Below are 24,664 nucleotides of genomic sequence, written 5' to 3'. Positions count from 1 at the left end.
AAGAGAGTATTATAGTGTTGACACGGTGACATAGAATTGAAAGATTTAAGATTTCCTGTACATGACCACTCTGTCTCCTCCAATCCTTCCACCCTCTATTCTGGAGGATTCCACAAGCTCTACCTTCGTCTTCCTGTGAGTTTCTCCCTATGTTATTAGTTGCTGGTGAAGCCTTTCTGATGACAATTAGACTAGGCACAAGTCTATGAGTATAACAAACTATCATTCCATTGAATTTTTTTTCAGGGGTCGGGAGAAGTATTGTACTTCCATCCTAGGTCTCTGAGGGTATCTAGCCTCTGGGTTCTGGCCCTCCATGTACTGTGAACTGTGGACTTTATCTTGTGGCAATGGTCTCAAGCTAAAACAGGCATTGTTTGGCCACTCTCACAATTTCTGTGCCACTTTTATCACAGTACATCTTATAGGAGAGCACAAGATAACTCATGGAATCACTAACCTGGCTTCATCTGGGTTCACAGAGACCAAACCAACAACCAGGGAGCCTGCACTGGTCTGACCTAGGCTGTCTGTCCATGTTACAATTGTGCTGTTTGGTCTTGTGGGACTCCAAAAAACGACAGCAGGAGCTGTCTCTGACCCTTTTGTTAGCTATTCAGACCCTTTTAGGACCCTCATACTGGGTTTCCTTTTTCAGTCTTAATTAATACAAAGGAAGGTGCCTAGTCTTAACAGAACTTGATATGTCATGATTGACTCATATTCATGGGCAGCCTGCCCTTTTCTGAAGTGAAATGGAGGAGAAGCAGATCGGGGAGGAGGTTGCAGATGGAGGGAAAGGACTGGGAGTAGATGAGGGAGGAGAAACTGGGGTCCAATGTAACATCCGAGAGAAGAATAAATAAATTTAAAAAAAAATGTTTTCCTGTATAGCTGGTGGTGGTGGGTGTGGCAGTGGATGCCTTTTATTCCAGCACTCAGGAGGCAGAGGCCAGCAGAATTCGGACATGACCGACATTATTATGTGACCCTCACAATTCGGGAGAACACCTAAGATACTTTCTCCAAGCATACTGCTTTACATAGGCAAAGAAACAAAGATACTAAACAATGCTTGAGGGAATATCTTGCAGCAAGGAAGCATGTCTTAATATAAACTATCACGATATTTTCTTAACCTATTTGCAGAGTGTGGTTTGCATAAAACCCCCCGAAATATAAAAGAGATGAAATATTCAGGTTTATATTGACAGTAACAAAGCTTCAATAAGAGAGCTAGGCATTGCCATAGAAACAAGGACTCATATACAGTAACATTTGAAACAAAAGAGCCTTAGTAACAAAGAATCATAGGGTAACATCTTTTTCTGGGCTGAGTCATTTTAGTTTCCTTCTTGTGTGTAGTATACTTGTGGTTCATGCTTATAGGATGAACAAGAGCTTATCATGGCCTTAAGATACAATAAAAGTTAATTAGGTTATTTAGAATATAAAATCCCTCAATATAAGGATAGTGATGACAACTGAACTTGAAATATTCGACTGATTTTAGAGTGATGTGTAAGTCATAAAACTTAAATTGTTTTTTTGTGTTACAATACATGTTCTTTAGAATAGTTTTAAATGTAAACAAAATTATTCTTTAAATACTAGCAGTTTTAAATAGTTTAAGTATTCATGTAAAAGTTTTATTTTCAGTAGTACATTTGTACTTCATTTTATGTATTTTATAAATTTAATTAAATATGAAATAAGGTGCATTTAAACCTGATTCTTCATCTCTTAATTTACTTTTCTGGTGGAAATCCCATTTATTTTTCTGGTATTTTAATTCTCAAGTACAGACTCTCTAAAATGTTTTTATTTATTTTTTGATAGTTTTATACAATGAGTTTCAATCCTCCAGCTCCCACCAGATCCTCCCCCACCTTCCTATTTACCCTATTTCATATTCTTTACCTTAAAAGACTCTAACCACCCCCCCCCCAAAACAAAACAAAACAAAACCTGATTTGTATTGGCCAACTACTCTTGACCATAATAAGCCCTGTGCTGGAGTGTCATTGATCTACTCAGTGTTAAGTTTTAGAAGAAACTGACTTTTCCCTTCCCTAGCAGCTAATAGCTTCCTAGCTAGGGCTGAGACTTTGAGCCCACTTCTTGGCGCTGGGATTTTTTTGTCAGACTGATCTTGTTTTAGACTTGTCCAAACTGCCACTATCTCTGTGAGTTCCTATGTGTGCCTGCTGTGTTGTGTCTGGAAAACACAGGGGACATTAAACATTTTATCCTAAGATCCTAAGTCATATTTGTACATTTTGTTTTATTTGATTTTTTTAAGCTTAAAGTTTTGTTATGTCTTAAAATGCCAGATATTTCATCCTAGAAATCCGAATGATTTTGTTTAGAGGTTCGCAGATAATTCCTATGCCTCTGTCTCTATGTAGCAAAATGATAAGGTTTTGTCAGCATTATCTCAAAGCTCTTCTGGGTGCTGAGATTCACCAAATTACATAAATTTTGGAGGATGAGTGTACACCCTTGATATTTAGCCTTTGAATGTGCCAAGACATCTTCCTCATATTCCTGTTGGTGGCAGCTTGTCAGTAAAGGTCAACAGTTCCTGGTTCTGCTTTCACTTAATCTTTTGATATCCACTCATGCATGGTTCTTTCCCTTTGATCAACACTGTGTTCTGTTAAGCTGCATATACTTTTGCCAATCTACTTCATGAGAGATTGAGTCTATTCTGATAGACATAGAAAATTGGTTGTTAATGAAGCTGTGAAATTAACGTTAGACCTGTGTAGAAAATAGCAAAGAACATGTTGCAGTTATAAGATAAAGATATCTGAGGAAGCAAATGTTCATTAAGTGGCAGATCTTTCTGACTACTAGTAGAAGGATATTCTCCTGTAGTGTGAACTCTCTATAAGGCTACTAAAGGGATTTTCAAAAGCACTGATATGGTTCAGAATAAAAGAGGCCCTCCCCTAACTCAGACTATACTAGGACTTTGACTTCTGACAGATGTACACGGTCTGTCACTCTGGCACAGAGGATGTTAGATTAATCCAACAAGAAATGTCCCTCGTAGAGCCATATTGATTTTTTGCCTGCATTAGTATCTTCCAGGTACTTACAACATTGATCTCTAGGTGTTCAGGAAATCTATAATTTTCTTAGTTTGTCCTTTTTCTGTTTGCTTGTTTTTTTTTTAACGATGTTGAAATTACCTGTTCTAAGCATGTGTTTCAAAAGTAAAGTTAGTAAAGAATCCTGTTTTGTTAATAAAATAAAATTGTTTTTTGTGTGGCTTAACACTGAGTAAGTCTCCATTAACAGACTAATAGTTTCAGTTACTCTTTGTATTTGGCCTCTCTGACAACAAAGGCTTGGGGAATCTAAAAATGTCCTCAGGACAAGTAGCTACTGATGGCATCATAAATATACAACAGGATCACTCTTATCACGTCACTAGAGTTTTATTTTATGAATGGGCACCAGTGTTTCATAGTTTAATTTTTCATTTAAGCTGTGAATCATTTACACTCTCACAGTTACTACATAAAAACAGTTACAAAAATGCCAAAAATGCTCAGAGACTTTGCCACACAGCTATTTGTAAGTGGAGTTTAAAAGCTGCTTACTTGTGAATATTTTAACTTACATATAGTACTTGAAATGGTGCAACCCGTTATCTTTTATGTACATTTGCTGACAGAGAAAAACATTTTAAAGACAAATGCTACCACTTTTAGGTATTGTGCATCAGGCATAGTCTTGGTAAAGTGACAAGTTTTTAAGATGTATATCTTACTGTTACAAAAGCATTCATATAGAGTATGTGCTAGAGACGTTCTAAGAGTCCTGACTTGCCTAATGATCTTTTTTTAAATGAGAGTCCAATGAAGATGGTATACATGGTATTTGTTTCTAAGATTTTAATATTTCAATGATAGTCTTAATCTCATTAAAAACTCTTAGAATCCACCTATGAATTTTTTGTTTGAATTTATAAAGAAAAAATTTTGATTATAAACTATAGTTACATCTACTTTTGAACTGGACGTCATTAGAGTTTAAAAAGAATCAAATGTGAGACTTCATTTATGCTTCCCTTAGACGTGGAAAATCATACAAACACCTTAAAATACAAGACATTTGGCAGGAAGGCATAAGGTCCATCTTCAGTGTTAGGAAATCAAGTAGAGTAACTCTCATTAAAATACACTTTGTTCATCAATAAATTTGTATCATCCTATGGCTTATAATTTCTTTATATTAGAAGAAAACAAGGGAAGGTGAAAGGAAGGGTGGAAAGGAGACGTGTGGGGGGGAATCAGGAGGAAAGAAGATATAAGAGGAAGATCAAACGATGAAGTGTTTCCCTTCAGTTCACAATACACAAGTCTATTACAGGGCTCCAGAGTTTTAGGATAACAACTTGGTTATTATCAGTCCAAATCTGTACCGAAGTATTTTGTCCAGTCAACTTCCAGCCTGTGTTACTCAATTCATTTATTCCTTATTCAGTTCAGATCTTCAAATATTTACTGCATGGATCTAATAAGTCCCAAGGATTGAAAGCAATGGTAACAATTTCACCGTAAGCAAGATCTCCTCCTTGACATTAAAGGTCTTAGAGGCTAGTGAGGAGACAGAAATATATTATAAAAGTGCAAAGGATGCTATATGACTTGCAAACTTTCTTAACTCCATCCTATGCTTTTGGTAGGATCTTTAGACTTTCTTTGTGTAATTCCCAATCCACTTCTCCCCCCTCAGGGCTTGCCTCCGAATCTTTGCCGATTCTTAATTCTGGTCGCGCTGCAGACCCAGTACAGGTTTTCTTCTCCAGCCAATCTCCTTTTCTACTTTCTGGTAGAAAGTAATAAGACTTACATTAAAATACAGAAACTGGATATACATCTAAGCGTGAAAAGGTTTAGTACTGAAGTATCAACCGAATCGACACATTTAGTGCTAAGTTTCCAAGATAGCAGTGACTGTCCTCTGGCATAAGGTCTAATTTTTTCATTTAATTGTTAAATTATAGATGGCTTCTGTAGAGGTATGCTTGTTTGTTTGCCTGTTTTGGCTAATGCTACAAAAATGGTGTTATAGCCTTGCTGATTTATGGCTGTCATCTATCACTGTGAAGCAGCAGACTTAGTTAATATATTAGTCAGAAATATGTTCTGAGGCCAGTTCTATAGGTAAGGCTTACTGAATGAAGCAAAATCTAATATATTTATGTATTTGGAATGCACTAAAAATTGAAAATTACAAAGAATTCTATGGCGAGATTACTATCTGGTCTCTTATCCACTATTAACTATGCTTAGAAATTAAAAAAAAATTCACCTCTTAAGCAAAATACTACTGATAAGTTTGACCATTGACACATGTCAAATAGGCCATATGAGAACGAACGAATGCTCATTGTATTTCTACCCATACGATCCTATCTGAATGGCTGTGCAGAGGCACAAACTCCTGGGTCGGGGGTCCAATACTAGTTGATCATTTAGCTGTGTGGGCTTAGCAATTTATTTCTGCATCTGTCAGTCTGGGTTTTGCCATTGTAACACAGAGATAATTATCTTTTGCTTTTAGATTAATGAGGATTAATAATGGTTTTTTTTTTAGTGTTTGAACAACTACTGCATACCTTTTTAAGAAATAAAACTATAATTCAAGCAAAAAATTAACCTATTGAAAAATAATGCACCACCAAAATATCGGTTTCCATTCTTAACAAAAATATATCCAGCAATCAGGAATATTTAGCAAGCAGAGTATAGTGTAGCAGAAGAAGTGCTGTGATCTCAGTGGGACACTGATTGAACATGTATGAAGAATGTAGGGTTGCAGTTGTGTAAAATAGACAGACACTGGGTTTCTTGATAGAAGAATATCAAAACAGCACTATGCTTGGGTCTCTCCCCTTTGTTAACATCTTTGTATCTTCCTACTACCCATTCTTTATTCCTTTTATTATGAAAAAACAAGTTAAGGAAACTGGTTATCTAGGGGAACAGAGTCACAGAATTTGTTAGTGTTGAAAATGTATCTAAATAATAAATAGAGTTGGACTGCTTATTTATTGTATAAGATATTTCATGCTTTGGATAGAATTTTCCAGTATTCCTATCATTAAACACAAAGCACGATATCCTTTCTTCTTGGATTATCAAAGAGTTATTTGTACTGTAGTGGGCTCTGTTTATATTCTGGAGAATGAAAATGGGTTTGTGGCTCTGACTGATTGATTTCATGACTCCAGTTTTTGCCTCTATAAGACTTGTTGAGTAAGCCACCAGTAGAATGCCTATCACCACTGCCTCTCCTCTCAGTTATGATTTTATCTGGGTTTCCATTACTATAATATACCTTCTTTAATGCCTGATGCAAGTTTTCTTTTCAAGTTTATGTTTTCTTTTTTGTTTGTCTCCTGTGCACTCCTCTGTATTTTTTATCCTGAGATCCTGATTAAAACTCTTAGGCAACACTCATTTTATCACACATTTGGGGGAAAAGATTTAGAAATATAAATTAACTTCCCCAAGCCCATACAATCAGGTATTTATAAAGCTGACATTCAAACCTTGCACTGTTCATTATCAATAGCTGGAGATTTGATAAAAGCCCTGGTTGAGTTGTGCTCAAACGATAAATATAGAGAAGCATCTTCCAGTAGATTCTCCTGCTAGGACACAGTCTCACAAACTGTATTTTCCTGTGTAGTATATTTCAACGGACATTTTTTATCTCTAGTGTACATTCTCCCTTTGATTTCTTGTTTCCCATCTCCCAAGCCTTTTAAGATGCCCCAAATTGCTTATAATTTTAGATTGTGCTTGCTTTTCCTTAATATTTCTCTAGCAGTATATATGCAAGTCGCTGGGGAGAAGCCCACAGTGGGTCAAATGGTTTCCTGCCTGCCTCAGAGGATAAGTGCCTCTCTGATCTTCAACTTCAGATGTGTACAGGAAGCATCATGCACTATCTCCATAATGTTTATTTCAAATGACAAAACCAAGAACGTGGTTCTTGTTTTTTTTTTTTTTTTGTTTTGTTTTGTTTTTGTTTTTGTTTTTTTCTTTCCTAAAAGTCACTGAAAGTCTGATACTGGGGCCACATGCAACCTATTCACTTGAATCATCCCCAAACGGCCTGTTCTCCAGGAGTGCTTCTCTAATTTATGCTTTTCCTCTGTGACTAACCTGTTGAAGTAAAAGAAATATGTTCTTACACGCTTCAGAAAACCTAGCCAGGTTCTACTCTGTTTCTTCTGAGGAAGCATGCATAGCACAGGGCTGTACCAACCTGACAAAAACAGCTGAGCGAACAAGGAAGGAAGCTTTTATTTAGGTCCATGGTTTTAAAGATTCTGTTCTTGGTCAGCTGGCTGAATTGCCCTCAGGCATGTGATGGGGCAGAGTATTGTGACTGAAGAATACAACAAGGAAGCTGCTCACATTAAGTAGTAGAGGTAGAATCCAAGACATGGAGGAGCTGGAGTTCCTGTTTCTCTGCATCCAGTACCATACCCATTTCTCCCATTCCGCAGTGTCAAATAAAGTCTTTACTCAAGTATTAACTATGCTGCATAAAATTTAATGATTAATATTAAATCACTAATATTAAAAAGGCCAGAGCAACACTGAAACAATAAACACGAGAAAGCATGTTTTGCAGAGTTAACAACTTTAGTGCTGAAAGAGAATTATCACTGTCACAGTTCCCCTAGAAGTGATTTCAGCCAGAGTGATAAACATTTCTTTCCTAGGTCAGAATCTTTTCACCGAAGCATTGCACAGTCGCATTCCAGAATGATTAACCTGATGCCCTGATGCTGGTTCTGTGAACATATTCCATACTTTATCTCTCCCTTGTCTATTAAGTGTTCAAGTTTTTATGGATGTCTTCGAGTTTATATTTGGAAGGCACTACAGTGGGGAAGATTAAAGGGAAGACTGGAAACAAATTCAAGATGCGAAATTCCTTTCTCATCTTCCATTTTCTTTCCTTTGTAATCAAAAGTCACTTTGCAGCTATGAGATTTTCAGCAAAGTACTTTGCTGGGGACCAGCCCCCGCGAGGGCTTCTTTCTGGTCGGTTCTTCTTGAGGCAGAGGAGGGGGGAAGAGCGTCCGAGGAGGGGCCGAGGTTAAGACTTTGTCTTACGAGATTCGGGGGTAAGGTTTTGTCTTACGATATATTTAGGATCGCTGTATAATAATAAAAGTTTACTTATCTAAGTCTAGGTTACGATGCTACTGTAGCTGAACTGCCTTCTGTGATCCTCTGAGGCCAGAAACTGCAGTTTCTGGCCCTAAGGACCTCTTCCACAAGCAGTAAAGGATTAAGTCAAAGGCCTTTGTTCTGTCTCAGCAGAACTGCCCAGCCCTAACTTTCAGCCTGCTAGTAGGAAGTCTCAGAAAGAAAAAGTGACACTTTAAAAAGTGATTATAGAATTTATTACTAAGTTGTAAAAAGCTTCCTATTAAAGCTCTCTAAGAAAAAAAGGGGGGAATCAGAAAGATACTAAGTGGGGAAAGGGAAAAATTCTTCTCAAATCAGGGAAAGGCAAAAATTCTAGTAAAAGAAAAAAATTCTAAGAGAAAAAGGAAAAATAAAAATCCTTCTAAGGGAACAAATTCTTCTCTTTGTCCTTATACATCTTTCAGAATACTTGATTACATGTTACAAAGTACATCACAAGTTCACACACAAAAAATCAAATCATAAATTGAAATAGAAGATTACAACAGAGAATGTTCACGTGCATGTCCATTAGGAGTGACTATCTGGCTAAACATCTGTCACCTGTCTCAGCTCTACAGGATCCCTGAAGGTTTAAAACCATAACTAAGGTGTTAGTGAAGTTTTGTATAGATAAACCCAGTCAATATTTTATCCTCTGTCCTAGCACCTATAATAAATCGTTAGTTCCCTTTTTATGACCTTTGGTTAATTGTTTTACAACCTCTTCGAATGTGCTCTGAGTAGGAGGAAGTCTGGTTACTATCTTAGAGCAGTTCACTGGTGACACTTGGGAGACTAGCAGAGTTCTCTCTGCAGTTTTGATTATCATAAAAGGATCTAATAGCAGTCCCACTATCAAAGGGCTTAATAATCACTGATATAATTTTAAGAATTCTTATAGGATCAGCATTAAGATTTAAGAAATCATCTATTTGTCTATATAGCATCACTACGAGACAGTACATCTTCATAGATCTGCAGAGATCTGCTCCAAAAGGGTGGGCTCATACCTAGTTGTTATATATATTTTATAATAACAGAAGAAGCATGTTCATAGCAGGAATCTTTCCTGATATGGATTCTCCTATGGCCTTATAAGAACGAACCTGCTGCAAATTATACAATAATCTGAAGCAGGCCATCTCAGGAAGATCACCTGCTAGTTATTAGCTTATCATATCATGGCTTCTGACAGGACTTCTTAATAATTCTGTATTGTAGTTTCAGAACATAACAAGAGATTCTATCATACAGAATTATTGGAGTTCTGGATGAATTAAATTAGTTTATATGTATTAGGTTATTTTTATTGTCAAGACAATTGTACAAAAATGAATTCCTTCTGACATTTTCATACTTTGTTCAAAAATACAGAAGAGCTATACATCATGATTGTTGCTAATGTGTTTTTGAATATTTGCCCTATTTTATTACTTCTTGAATTAGGCTAGTTGATACGTATGTAGTTTTAGGGCCTCTCACATTCTGCCTTTTCTATTTTTCTAAACTCTCATCAGTTTTAGCTACTTTTTATCATGTTTCATTCTGAAGTGGATTTCTACTATTGCTTTTGACCCTTTTTTCCTACAACATGTAAATCCAGTGAAACCAGAGAAATTGTCTAATGATCCTTCTCTAAATTACTAACATATGTTAGTTGCAACATGGTGTCACCTGGGTGGTCTATTGCTTTCAACATAGCTGTTACCATATTGTTCTTAGTCCTGTGATTACTACTTTATTAAAAGTTATGATATATTTAAGACTTTGAGAAACTTATCTAAGCACTTCACATTTACTAAAACATTTGCTCTTCCTAAAAGCTATATAAAGTATGCAACACCATTATTCTGTCATAGACATGGAAATTCACAAATGTCATGATTCCTCTGAGTTCATTGTGACCTTCTCATTGTCTCAACAAAACCCTTGTAGCTGCATTATTCCCTGAAACATAATACATTGTTCCTCCTCTAATTTGATCCATATTTGAAAATGGCCAATGAGTGGATGACAAACCTAATGTCCATCATTTTCTTCAGGATAGCACTGAGGATAGATTTGGGGGACATTGAATGTGTTCAGTGATTGAATCCATGGATCAGTCTGTGGTTTTGGCAGGCATTGAATTAGAGGCAGAAACACGTACAGCATCCATTGTGGCATGAAAGGAGAGTGAGTTTCTGTGTCGGGATTCACAGAATACGTCTAGGACAATCAAATGTAAGAGGCCCGGCTACAATGAATTACAAAAATGATGGCCTGTAGAACTGCTCTGTGTGCAAGAGGCCAGCTGGGTGGTGTGGGGGAGGAGGCTTGGCACTTCCCAGGGACAGATGCTAGAATGGATATTGCAGGTGGTTTTATGTTCCTTCATGGTGGGCTCATTGGCAGATCTTTCCCTTGGCTCTTTTAGTTTAATCCAAACCGGAGGTGACACTGTCTCTCTGCTGGCAATGACCTTGCTCACCTTGCCAAGGTTTTCCCAGTACACGTTGGAAATTATTTTTTGTTTGATTTTCATTTGGTTTCAGTGAAGCGATACTTTTCTTTTAAATTATATTGAACTACTTTATGAATGGGACTTCTCTCTCTGCCCTTATGGCTTGAACCATATAAATGCCAAGATACCGATATTTATTCAAAATCTTGTTCTTGGTTGCATATATGTGTAACATTTGCAAATATATATTTGAAACCAAATAATAAAAGGTAGCACTTGCTGGGTGGTCCCTGTGTGTCAGTGTTTCAGAAACTTACATAGATCCTTACTTTTAATTTTCTCTTAATGGACCGGTGATATGGGAAGGTATAATTACCCTAGCCTACCAAGAAAAGAACAAAAAAGAAATAGAAAATGATTAACTTACCCAAGACCACAAAAATGTAACCAAATAGGACTTCCACTAAGTACTCTATATCCAGAACCATGACACCACTTCCTTTAGTATAGACTTCTCTGGACCTGGTGCTTTGTTGTGCATTCTATTTTCTATAGACATGAACAGGAAAATGCATAAATCACCCTTTTGCCAAGACATACAAAATTATAGCTTGTGTTGGGTGTGTGCATGCATGTGTGTGTGCACGTGTGTGTCTGCGTGCTCTCCAGTTTCTACTAACTTGAAAACAGGAGACCTGAGCTTTTATTTTAATTAGAAACATTGAACTATATGAAAAAGAGTCCTTCGCAGCAGCTGTATCTTCTCACTTTGACTTGAAAACTACATTCATTGATATCTTTTTAGTGTTTGAAAGGAAATCTATTGTCCATTATAGCTACTGCTGCTGCTCTGAACCCTTTGGATAATTGTCCATGCACAATCCTGCTCTGTGTTCTTGGAGGAATAATAACGGCATACTGTACTTCACAGGTGCGAACATGAAATGATTTGCTCCATCATTTTGCTTCCTTAATTTACAGCTTTCTGTATTTAATTGTGCCTATTGTTCATAGATTGGATATTGAGAATCCAACAAAGATGGTATTTTGAATCAGCTTCGTAATGTCATTGAGTAGGTCTTACACTGCAGGATACTTAAATCTTTTCTTCAATTGTGACAGTTTGGATATCCTCAGGGGTTCCAAGCTGTCTTCAATTATGCCAGCTGTCTGAATGTGGAATGTAAAAATACTATTATAATGGAAAATTAAATATTATTTGTCCCAATTTTACCTCTTTAATAGTTACTAGATTCTGTGTGAGTGTGTGTGTGTGTGTATATATATAAAGCATGCTGTGGATATAGTTTCTATTAAACCATATTCTGTCACTGGAAGGTTGAATACCTTGGATACATGTCTCTACCTGTCTGGTTTTTATTTCCTTATTTATAAAAGTATAAGACATACTTGTTTTGGAAGGTGAGATAGAATCATGTAAGTTTCATAATCTTGAGAATTCTGCTGTTCTTTCTACATTCCCTTTGTTTTAAAGGATGTTGAAAATCTTGGGTTTGAACACATATGGCACATTGCACAATACTACACTGTACTCAAGAATGGACAGCTTTATCTGATGTACTGTGGTCTCAAAATTCTCCCTGCCACAGTATGCTGAAAGTTATGCCACTAAGAATGAAATTTAAAAGGAGAGAACATTTCTCTTTTCATAACCAGTTTTGGTCTAGCTGTTTCAAGTGTCACACTTATTTGGGAGTGCTTTTCATAACATTGGAAAATTAGTGACGTGGGTGACATCTTTGCTCTAGACAACTGGAGGTGATCACATTTGTTGATCCCCTAGAAACTTTTCGCATTTTTGAATGCTGCTACGTTGAGCACACTAGTTCCTACTTGCATGCCAGGCTAGGGATGTATCATTTAATAATCTGTTTACTTAACCACTAGTCATAGACATGCAGTTATTTTTGTTGATTCGTTTAACAAATAAAAGCTTCTGTGCTCAGAAAGTACCTGGCGCTGTTCAGGTCCTGGGAACACAGTTGAAGAAGACCAACTTGACCTCTGACTTGGCCAGACCCATGTTAGGAATGTTGACTGTATTGTGTAAGCTGACATTCCGGTACACAACCCTTCTGCCTATTTATGCTTTGATCCTGTTACCTTTGGTCTTTTCACTGTTGGAATCCTATCTTGTCACAAAAGCCAAATGGATACTACTAGGAAATAGCAATGTATTAAAATACCAGGCAAGATGTAATTATAGGAGCCTCTCACTTTCTGATAATGTGGCAAGGGTTATATATGGGGAAGGTTAGTGTAAAACTTCAGCCTCAAACATCATGCTGATCTGAGGAAATAAGCTAAGAAACAAAAGTTCTGGATGAATTTTAATTTATTCTGTGAGCAGGCTTAGCTGTATGGGGAGTGGCTGGATTTGAAACAGCCGTGTGTGTCTGCTCCTAGATTCTAGGTAGAAGGAAGAAGAAACAGACTATCTTTAGTATTGTAGAAAAAGAATAACACGAAACTGTGAAGAAGCTCATAAAAGTGTTGGAAAAAATCAACTCACACACTGTCATTATTTGGCAGTTTAGGAAATTTCAGTTGAAAGATCTCAAATGACATGTCAGAATTACATAGAAAATTCCCGACTAGTTTCTTAGGGCTGGAAGAATGAAATTATGAGGTTTTAACCTGCTAGCTTTTAAGATGAGAATCCTAAATATTAACCCAGAGTATCTATTCCTTTTTTTCTTTCCCTCTAGCAATATTTTATTGGGCTTATGTGATTATTTTACTACTTATGCTCTCTCTCTCTCTCTCTCTCTCTCTCTCTCTCTCTCTCTGTGTGTGTGTGTGTGTGTGTGTGTGTTCAAGTGTTTGCATATATGTTAAGGGCAGAGGTTAATATCACACAGCTCTCTTCAACTTTCTCTTGGAGACACATTATTCCCCCTGAACCTAAGGTTCACTGATTCAGCTAGACTGGCTGACAGACAAGCTCCAAGTTTTCTTGTATATCCCCCTCAGCACAAGGATTACAGGCATATGCCATCATACTTGTCTCTCAGGAAATTGAAAAGAGGTAGCAGTGAGGGATGGGGAACTGGGGTTAGTCACCAGAATGTTCCAGATACCAGAAAAGCAAGACCCAGGACCCAAAGGGGATGGGATTAGCTGAAATGCCCAACAAAGGGGAGGAAGAACCTGTAGAGACCAAATCCAGATGTAAGGCCAGGTCCCCATTTGAGGGATGGGGCCACCCACTCATCTCCAAATTTTCAACCCAGAACTGTTCCTGTCTAAAGGAAATATGGAGACAATGTGTGCAGCAGAGACTGAAGGAAAGGCCATCCAGAGACTGCCTCACCTGGGGACCCATCCCATATGCAGCCACCAAACCTAGACACTATTGCTGATGCCAAGAAGTGCTTGCTGACAGGAGCCTGATATAGCTGTCTCCTGAGAGAATCTGCTAGAGCATGAAAAAAACAGATGTGGGGGCTTAAAGCCAACCATTGGACCAAGCACCAGAACCCCAATAGAGAAGTTAGGGAAAGGACCCGAAGGAGCTGAAGGGATTTGCAACCCCATAGTAAGAACAATATCAACCAACCAGATCCTTCAGAGCTCCCATGGACTAAACCACTAACCAAAGAATACACATAGATGTTCCCATGGCTCCAGCTACATATGTAGGAGAGGATGGCTTTATCTGGCATCAAGGGGAGGAGAGGTCCTTGGTCCTGTGAGGGCTCAATGTCACAGTGTAGGGGATTGCCAGGCCAGTGAGGTGGGAGTGGGTGGGTGGTAGGGGAGCACCATCATAGAAGCAGGGAGAAGGGGGATGGGATAGGGGGTTTGTGGAGGGGAGACTGGGAAAGGGGCTAACCTTTGAAATGTAAATAAATAAAATATCCAATTAAAAAAAGAAAAAGAATCAAATGCACCCAGGATCAACCTAAGATTCTTGTGCTTGTCTAACAAGTACTTGTCTGAGTCACCTCTCCCCCATGTCCTTTTAGTGGTTCTGTTGAGTGACTATTATATAACCTTACTTACCCCTGCATTATATTATAGAGGCAATAATTCTATAGTTAGAGGAAATAAGCAGAGAGCTTTTTGATTTGCAGCTTTTCCTTACTCAAATTTTCACCCTGTCTCTTTATGGTGTTAGATATGGGAAAGAAAGTTTCATGTTATGTGAGCTTTTCAGGTTTTGGGGGGCTTTGTTGTACACAGTGCAATGATCGGCACAGATGTATCTAATCTGCTGTTCCTACACATGGGATTTGAGGAGGGGGTGGTTCAGCATACTGTGAGGATATTGTATCTCTAGATGCTTCAAATCCACTTGATCAAGATATCTCTATCACCTGGAGCAATTTCAAATACTGTACCTGAATTTTAAATTACTAAAATCTCATAAGTTTGGATAGTCATTCACAATAAAGTGTTTTTTAATTTTAAATTATAATTTGAAAATGAGAATGGGTACATTATTTTTGTATCAAAGCTATCGGGTTCACTATTTCATTCTCGTTCAGTGAAGAGTCAAAACCATTAGGGGTTACTTAACATTCCTCAAGAAATTCAATTTGGGAATCTAGGCAGATAATAGAAGCAATCAAAATGCAGCATATTAAATATTGTAAGAAATTTATGAAGTGAGTATTATAGGTTTATTGTACCATAAATGATGTTTGTCTGATTATAGTTTTATTGGGAAGTAGCTAAATGGTTCCATCGTTCTTGTTAGGGTTTGAATATGAAATGGTTCTTCTGTTGAATGCTTAGTTGGAGGTTCTTTTGCATGATTTTTGTGAAGACATTAACAGGTGACACCTAGCTAGAGATAGTAGGTGAGTAGGAGTATGACCATGAAGATTTTGCTTGACTTCAAGACTTTTCTTCCCTCTGTGCTGACTGTCCACCATGATGTGAGCAACCTTACCTTTTTTTACTCTCAGTAAAAGTGCTGGTGTTCTGCTTTTCAACTGACTCAAAAAATACACTGTCAAATTACTAGTTTGTTTTGATTATGAAATATCTAAGCTATCTGTTTAGGGTTGACTGCCAGCTGATGTGCTTTGGGAAGTGATTGGCTTCTATGTGTTGTGATCTAATCAATAGAAAAATTCCTTGATGGATTCAAAATATGGTCTTATTGGGAAGTGTTAAATTGTAGATGGTAGTATGTATCACTGGGGTCATGACCTTGCACTCGATCATGCCCTGGCCCTTCCTTTGTCGTATGACCTTTCTCTGTTTTCTGTTTGGTGAAGAATCTTCTCTTTAATACACTTCCATTATCACAAGATTCTGCCTTTGCTAGTGATATCAAATTATTATGGACTAAACCCTCTAAAACCTTGAGTCAAAGTTAACATTTTTTCCCTATAAGCTTCTGTTTGTTTGCTTGTTTATTTAATTTTATGTCAGAAATTTTGTCTCAGTGACAAGAAATCATACCGTAGATGAGCCCTCTGAAACCTGGAGTCAGAATAAACTTTTCTTCTTGGAATAGTTTATTTTAGGTACTTTGGTCATAAAAAACAAGGAAAGTAAAGAATATGATTCTCATAGTTTTGGATGTATCAAGTTTAACATAGATATAATTACTTAAAATATTTAAAGCACAAAGTCTATTGTAGTTTCTGGCATTGTCATATTTCAAGTACCTTATTTTGATGGAATTTCTGATTAATAGAAAATTGCTTCATTTGTTGTCTCACTTTACAATCCACAACATTAATATGTAATGACATATAAATTGTTCTTTATAGGAAACTGGAGGGTGAGAGCTGGCAATGCTATTGGACACCATTAATTATAGCACTAAGCAGGCAGAGGCAGATGAATATCTGTGCGTTTGAAGCCATCCTTGTCTACATAGTGTGTTCCGGCACAGCCAAATCTACCTAGTGGGAACTTGCCTCAAATAATACAAACAAAATAGAAGATATAGTCATAAAAATTTGAATGCAGTGATAGGTGCACACCTGAAATACTAGACCTCACTCGGCTTATGTAGGAGGCTTACAGCAAGTTTGATGTGAGTTTTCAGGCCCAGAGTTGGTTTCAAAACATCTTGTGCCACAACGTGAGAATATGGAAAATCCAACAAACAAAACTAAGAATTTAATGCAGAATTTGATTTTAAAGACACAGAGGTGACTACAGAACGTTTACATGCAGCTATAATTTGTTGACTAGGCAGAAAATTGACATAGTAAATTCTGAAAGACTAAGGTTCAAGTTTCATTCCTTCTATGAGCAATTTTAAATTTTTATTATTAAAAAAGCAGGGCAAAGATATGGATGTCCTTAATATAGTGCAGAAAATGCCTATTTTTACAGGGACAACAATGTACCCATGGCTAGAAAGGCTGTTTGTTCTTATTAAACATACTGACTTAAGTATTGAAAGTTTTCCCAGTCAGAATCTGCCTGACATAGAATAAATTTTAGAGAATTAAAAGGAGCTTTATGGCTCCGGAAGCTGAATGAAATCAAAGATCAACTCAGGAAAGAGCAAGAGGTGACTTAATTCTTATCAGGGAATACTGCACATCACATGTGCTCATGTTTGACTGCACATATCATCTTCCAAAAGAACCGTCCCTATCAAAAGGAGCGGCTTCTTCCAGGAGCGGATGTGGCTGGACCTCTTCTTTGTCTGCATCTGGGCAGATACTGTTGAATTGAGACCCCTAAGGACAGCCAGCCTATATTTCTACTTCTTACCTAGCAAGAGAAACTGAGCTGTGTCTTCAGGTAAACTGCAAAAGTGTAAAGTGGAAAGGTTCAGTACGAATGTTCCGATGGAGGCAGAAAGTAGAGCGATCACACACACACACAAAGAATAGATTGCTATGCAGGAGCAACAGAGATCCAATGAGAAAGAGAGGAAGCAATTGGTGCCCGAGAGATGAATACAGGTTTGCTGATGCTTCTGAAATCGTTCCCAGTGCTTAGGTCTTTGGAATTGTCCTTATGTTCCCCAACTCTTTTACACAAAAAAATGCTTTTGTTAATACTTTCAGAACTGATTCTGGCGAATTTTTCTTTTCTCTAACAGTTAAAATGTTTACAAGTACAAGCTTACTATTATGAGGATATATTTGGAATCAATTAAGGACAGGGTAAGGGGAGAGGGGATCCCATCCTAACCAAGAAACTGTCTACAAGTGATATATGCTGGCAAAGGGAGAAATCATATCTACAGTGATTGTCAGTAGGTATATTAGCCACATTTCAGTACAGGGCCCATGCCCTGGAGTAGTTGTTCAACACAGCATCGACTCAATATATTTCATAGGCTTTTTGCTTTGGGCAGTTTTTTTGCTTATTGGTCTTTGATTGTTGATTTCTGGTTTTGTGGCCTTTGGAGGGTGTGTGTGTGTGTGAGAGAGAGAGATATATGTATATATATCTCAGAACCTAGGTTCACATAGTATTTGGAAGAAATCAAATTAAATTGCTTTTCATGTCCTTTTTTCACCCATATCCTCTTGTGCCTTTTCTCGGGGTCCTTGCCGGGTCATCTCCTAAACTCTGTCATTGTCATGGGACTCTTGAGGACTTTAGAATTCTCTCTTTGTGAGATCATGTTCTGCATCTCTTCTACGACATAGTCTTCTAACAGAGAGGTTGTAAATTATTTATTCTTGCTGTTATACTGTCCAGAACACTGGCCCCCAAAGCCTATAACTGAGATCATCCCTCATGCACATTCGTTGAAGAACTAATTATATCAGTACATGGAAAGGATGGTCTGTGTTGGTAAACACACTACTGTTTAAATGCTGTTCCTCTATATCAGCCAAGACTGTACTCAACATTCAGAAGATGAATGAGTAGTATTTAAATGCTATGGGATAGCGATGATAGCTCATTCCTATAGCTTATGGCATGGTAGAAAATCCACATAAAAGCGAATTATGGCTGAATTAATTCAGGTGTGATTTTCTGACGGCCTTTAAGCATTTCTAGTTGGAATCTGCAATGGTAGAAACTTCAACACAGCTGAAAGGGAGTTTGTAGCTCAGATCCCTTTCTCCAGATGCTCCTTATGCTTTCCGTTCCCTCCACAGCAGGTCTTGAGATTGTGATTTTAATGCTTTAGTCTCAGTAAGGGTAACTTTTTTCCTGCTAAGCTGATAACTGGAAGCAATAGTCTCATCAGGCCTTTAATTATAGGAGGGTTTCCCAGAGTGGGTCAGCTTGTAGCATCTCACTCCATCACCCCCCATCTGTTATCCTGTGGCAGGTGAGTAGAGGGTACCCCCTCCTATCATCGTTATGGCTATGAGCATTCAATTTTCAGAAAACATCTGTCTCAGTGCTCTTGACTCTTCTTTTCAATGTCAAGTTTGACATATTTGCATATGAGACAGTAGACATTTTAGAGTAAGTCCTCCATCTAGAGGGATATGCACCTCAAGGTTAGTTGGGACAAAGGATAGATAGATATGATGAACTCTTATTTAAAATATTATGTAATAGTCCTTCTATTGGGAACATTCCTCCTCTTACAAAGACCAGGAAATGTTGTTTATTTTGGTGACAAAGATGGAGTGCAGTGCCTTTCACATTTTAAGCAATGCCTCTACTTTTCAACTGCAGCCTTCAGTCTCAGAAATATAATTTTAAACTCATTCATTAATATAGAGTACTTTAAAACATATTTACATATGAATTGTTTCACTAAATATTACTGTTTCAATTGTATTTTTATGATTCGGTAATCTGTAAGGTAAAAAAACAAGTGCTATTTATTTGCTCATTTTGACTTCTTTTTCAGTAAAAATTTTTATCGGGTTTTATTGAGGCACATCTGAATAACAACATTGGTAATAAAAAGGAGTATTTTGAACAAAAATATCCCTCCTGGAACACTGGGTATTCATATGAGAAAGAAAATCAAAATAAATTAATGAATAATGAAGGTGAAGGAGAACAATTGGATCCAGTCTATGGACGAAGCATTTCACACCAAATTTCAGTAACTGATTGCAATCTTCCACATTAGCATTTCATCAATAAACATTTGGATGAAGATATTGTTATTTTTAATGATATGTATATTACACTGGCATCTCCAAGTCACATATATCAACACATCTGTATAAACACAGATCATAAAGACATGATACTTTCAGAAACAATCGAAAGATACCTTTCTGCAGTGTTTTAATAATAAACATATCATCACACATTTAATTTTGGAAGTTTTAGCAGTGTACTATAGGCTTGCTCATGTTTATCAAGAAACACCATGCAGGTATGTAACATATTGGTAATGCTTTCAAATCATTTCAAGTATTTCTGAATATTGCAGTTGGTCTTTAAAACTTTTTTCCAGTTATTGGAAAACTCTATAAACATAAAATTGTAAGTTGTATAGGTCATCATTGAAACGAATAGCCACCATTTCCTAAAATCTGACTTTGTACTGCCTGTTGTATTGATTTTCTTATACGGCAGGCTGTTTAGCCTCACAAAAACTCTTGTGCTATTGATGCGTATATTTTTTCTCTATTTTAGAAAAGCAATAGCAGGTTTGGACATTGAAATCCTATTGCCAAAATCACTTTGCTACTCGGAGGTAGACTGGGTATTCAAACAGCCACCTCTCAGACACTTAAACACTCCTGTATTTTAGAGAACTGCTCGATTGTGATATTTTAAGAAAGATAAGTGGTATGATTAACTTGTGGCATTTTATAGTGTGTTAAAGTAACAAAAATATTTACACCACTGTAAATTGTAAACTGTTTTTGTAAATTATCACAATTACTTTCATTTTTATATGTGTTTCAGTCGTAAACCATTCTGTTGTCTGTCCTTAAAGGTTTTAATCAAGAAAGGTAGCTTTAAGTGTTCAAAAAGTTTTCTTTGTTAATATATTCTAATCTTTTAAACCAGATTAAGATTCCGATTGTAATGCTATCAGCTTAGACTTAATAAGAGTTTATTTTTAAGATTCTAAAATAGTAAACTCACGTTCATAATATAACACACCATTAATTATTGTTTTCTGGATCATTGCTGACTTGAATATCTTGACTTATTTTTAGACCATTTAGTGACGTGAAATGCCAAAATCCTGAGTCTGAGACAGATTAAGGTCCACAGATTTATCTGCTACACAATTAAAATGTCTCTATCCTTGCTGTTGGAAACAGCTTAAATAAGTTCTGTGGTAATTACACCAGTTCCTGACTTACATAACTCCTTGTTAATTCTGGCATTTTACAATTAATTTCTATTATGTAAAATGAAAATGTTAATATTTATAACTTTGCTACTTAGCTCCAGGTCTTTTATATGATCCTTTTTTTCAATTCAGTTACATGAAGACAGACATTGTTTTTTTCAATTTTCTATTTGTATAGTTTTATTGTTCATTCCAACTTTTTATGTTCTTTTACTAAGTTCCTATAATCATTCAACAAAATAGTCACAACTTGGTTGCAGAAGGCACTCAATTAATATAGAAGTATCTTCGATTTTCCATCTAAAGTAATGTTGGTACTGTCATCTCTTCTTTCCCTTTCAGTATTAGGGAAAATGCCCCTCTTTGTTTTAGTTCCCCTCTTTAACTTTCTGTGTCACACAACTGCATCGACCATTTCATATCTTAAGTATTTTCTCTCAGCTGATAAATTTTCCCACCATATACTCCGCCTTTGATTCTTTATCTCATGCTTTGGTTGTGTTCTCTTAATGTCACTATCTCATCTCTCAACTTCCTTCAGTAGATAACTCTGCACACAGATTTTTCTAATTACCACCCACTCTCCTTTTAATCCTTTACTTTTTTGGCTCCTGCCTGCAGCACAACAATAAAAATGGTTCTTGCAAAGGTCATCACTTCATTCTAAATAGCCAAGACCAGTTTCATATCCTCTGTGCCCACAACACAGCATAAGGAACACATTGTCGAGCAGAGAGTAAAGGAGATTGCACACAAGGAATGGTATTTGTGAGAACCCATGGAATTTGCAGTAATTATGGCACAATAGACAGTGCCAGAGGAGAGAGAATTGAAAACAAGTGCATCAAGGTTTCAAAATAGTGAGTGTGCTTTAACCTTGCAGCGTCTAGCTTTCAGAGTATGTATAATGGTAGGAAGTTAGGAGTTCAGAGGATGGACTGTGCACTTCTAAAACTTTTCTCTATTATCTCTGTGCCTACTTGTGTTTGTTGCCATTTCCAGTGCCAATTCCCATTCTTCTTAAATTTGTCCTCAGAATGAAGCCTTTTCTCAAATGACATCATTCTGTGGCTTGTCCTCTGTCACCTTGTATTCTTCATGTCCTCAGCCAATGTTCTACATACTGCACTTTACAGATATTTGTAACATTTTGTGCCTGAACTCTCAGTGTCAAATGTGAGTTTCTAATCTCATCTCAAATTACAATACATTAAAATTTAACAGTCCTTACTTTGGAATCGTTTATCTTATTCAGTGATTGTCATCATCTTCCAAGGGAGGAGCTGAAGGGGTTTACATGGCTCCAGCTGCATATGTACCAGAGGATGGCCCTATCTGGCATCAGTGGGAGGAGAGGCCCTTGGTCCTGTGGAGGCCCGATGCCCCAGTGTAGGGGGATGCCAGGGCTGTGAGGTAGAAGTAGGTGGTGGGAGGGGGAGCACCCCATAGAAGCAGGGGAAGAGGGGATGGGATAGGGGGTTTGTGGAAAGGGAAATGGAATAACATTTGAAATGTAAATAAATAAAGTATCCAATTAAAAATTAAATTAAAAAATAAAAAGAGCTTCCAAGGGAAGGTTTATGCTAATTGTCAACACAAAAATATCTAAAATCTCATTGACGGTGGGTCTCTGAGGTTGTGTGTGAGAGATATCGTGATTATATTAACTGAAATGTGAAGACATGCCCTTGTACCCTTCCTTAGGCAAGGTACTCTGTGCTATGTAAGACTGGAAAAAGTAGCATTCATTCATTCATTCATTCATTCATTCATTCATTCATTCTTCTCTTCTTTTGACTGGGTATGCTTTAATTACTCTGCCATGGTGGACTATAACTTGTAACTATAAAGTCAGAGCTACGTGGCCAAAATCGCCCAGTTCTGTTGCCTCCTGGGGCTGGAAATGGCCCCTTTGTTCTATTACATTATCACCAGCTTTTTGTTTTCCCACTTCTTCACTGCCTAATCTTGGCTGTTCTGGAACTTTCTCCTTAGAGCTCAGAGATCTGAATTCCTGTCTCCTAAGCACTGGGATTAAAGGCATGGTCCACCAAGACTGGATTTAAGGTTTTCTTCACCTAGAACTTGCTCTGTTCTAGGACGGCCTTGAACTCAGAGATCTGCTTGTCTTTGCCTCCTGTGTTTGAAGGCTTGTACTACCATGCCTGAGCCTAAACTTAACTGGGAGATCTTACCCCCAGGTTACTATTCCCTTAATTTAACATCCTTGAACACAGGATTCAGCTCCATTTCAGTTTCTTGTGTCCCTTTAATACTTGAGCCATGTATTTTATATTTTTCCTTTCTCAGCTTGCTGTGCTTGTTTAAAATGCTCTTCATGAGACTTAACCTAGAGAACAAAATCTGTGATGGGCATTTCTGAACCTTCCTTTGTCAGTGCAATTAATCTGAGTCTCTTCATCTTAACCTCAAGCAGACTCTTCAGACAAGGGCAAAGAGTATCCACATTCTTCATCAAAATACCACAAAAGCAAATAGTCTTTAGGCCACATATTGAAATTCTCCACTGGAACCTTTTGGTCCAGGTTTGCACAGTTCAAACTACTCTCAGTAACAATGTCTTCCATATCCCTACTAGGATAGCCTATAAGCCTTGAGCTTATCCAGAGGATATAAATGTATTATAAATATACATTTTCAATGTCATAAGTAGGGAATCAATTATTTAATGGTAGCTACATGTATGTTACATGATTTCAAAATATCACATTTCAAAATATTAAATTTCTTTTGGAATTGAATTTTCTTTTTTTTTAATCAAATATTTTTTATTTACATTTCAAATATTATTCCTTTTCCTCATTTCCTGGCCATAAGCCCCCTATGCCATTCCCCTCCCCTTCTCTATAAGGGTGTTCCTCCTCCCCAACCACCCCCTCTTTCAGTCCCCTAACATTCCCCTGCACTAGGAGATCCAACCTTGGCAGGGCCAAGAGCTTCTCTTCCCATTGGTACCCTAGAAGACCATCCTCTGCTACAAATGCAGATGGAGCCATGGGTCTGTCCATGTGTACTCTTTGGGTAGTGGTTTAGTCCCTGGGAGCTCTGGTTGGTTGGTATTGTTGTTCTTATGGGGTTGCAATAGAATTTACTTTTAAACATAAAATAAATAAAGAGAAACATTCAAGTCACTGATATGTGATAATAGCAATGCGTTAGGAAATTTTATTGCTATGTTCCTTCAGCAAATAATTATAGTAGGTTTTTTCCTAGGTCCCATAACCAGTCTAGTCTCAGGATCTTGGCCACTTTAGAACTATCAGGTATAGATTCCACCTCATGGAGTAGGCCTTAAATCATTTTCAAGTGATTGGTTACTGCCATAGCATTTCTGCCACTATAATACTAGTTTATCTTATAGGCAGGTTGCTATTTATTCATCCTTCCCCTGAAGGCTCACGCATCAGTATTAAAAACGGGGAAGAAAGATTATAGGATTCAGAGGTGATCTATGGTAACAAGGAAATCGTATCTTCTAGACACAATAGAATTTATTCATCTATGAACTCATGCAGCTCATGACAGCATGTTCAAGACCTGTTCCTGTTCAAACTGGAAAAATCTCAGCATGGAGAAAGGGAAATAGATACAAAGTCTAACCTCTAACCAAGAAGCTATTTGCAATTGATACCTGCTGGGAAGGGGAAAATCAGTGTTCTCCAAATGGAGTATCATGGCATGTATCAACTATACCCTATGCCGTGGAGTAGTTGGCAATACAAATTAAACAATTTAAAAAAAAATGTCTGTGCCTTTAGCTTTGTTTTAGAAGTTTGCTTT

General features: G+C 37.3%; 1 protein-coding gene across 6 annotated transcripts in view; it reads left to right on the top strand.

Annotated features, from left to right (window-relative positions):
- The window catches only part of Grik2 (glutamate ionotropic receptor kainate type subunit 2), a 658,152-nt gene that overhangs the window by 159,572 nt on the left and 473,916 nt on the right, over positions 1-24,664 (top strand). The window lies entirely within an intron of this gene.

This window comes from Rattus rattus, chromosome 18, assembly GCF_011064425.1.
Source record: "Rattus rattus isolate New Zealand chromosome 18, Rrattus_CSIRO_v1, whole genome shotgun sequence".
Classification (NCBI taxonomy): domain Eukaryota; kingdom Metazoa; phylum Chordata; class Mammalia; order Rodentia; family Muridae; genus Rattus; species Rattus rattus.
Note: the sequence above shows the minus strand (reverse complement) of the source record. Positions and strands in the feature narration are given on the sequence as shown.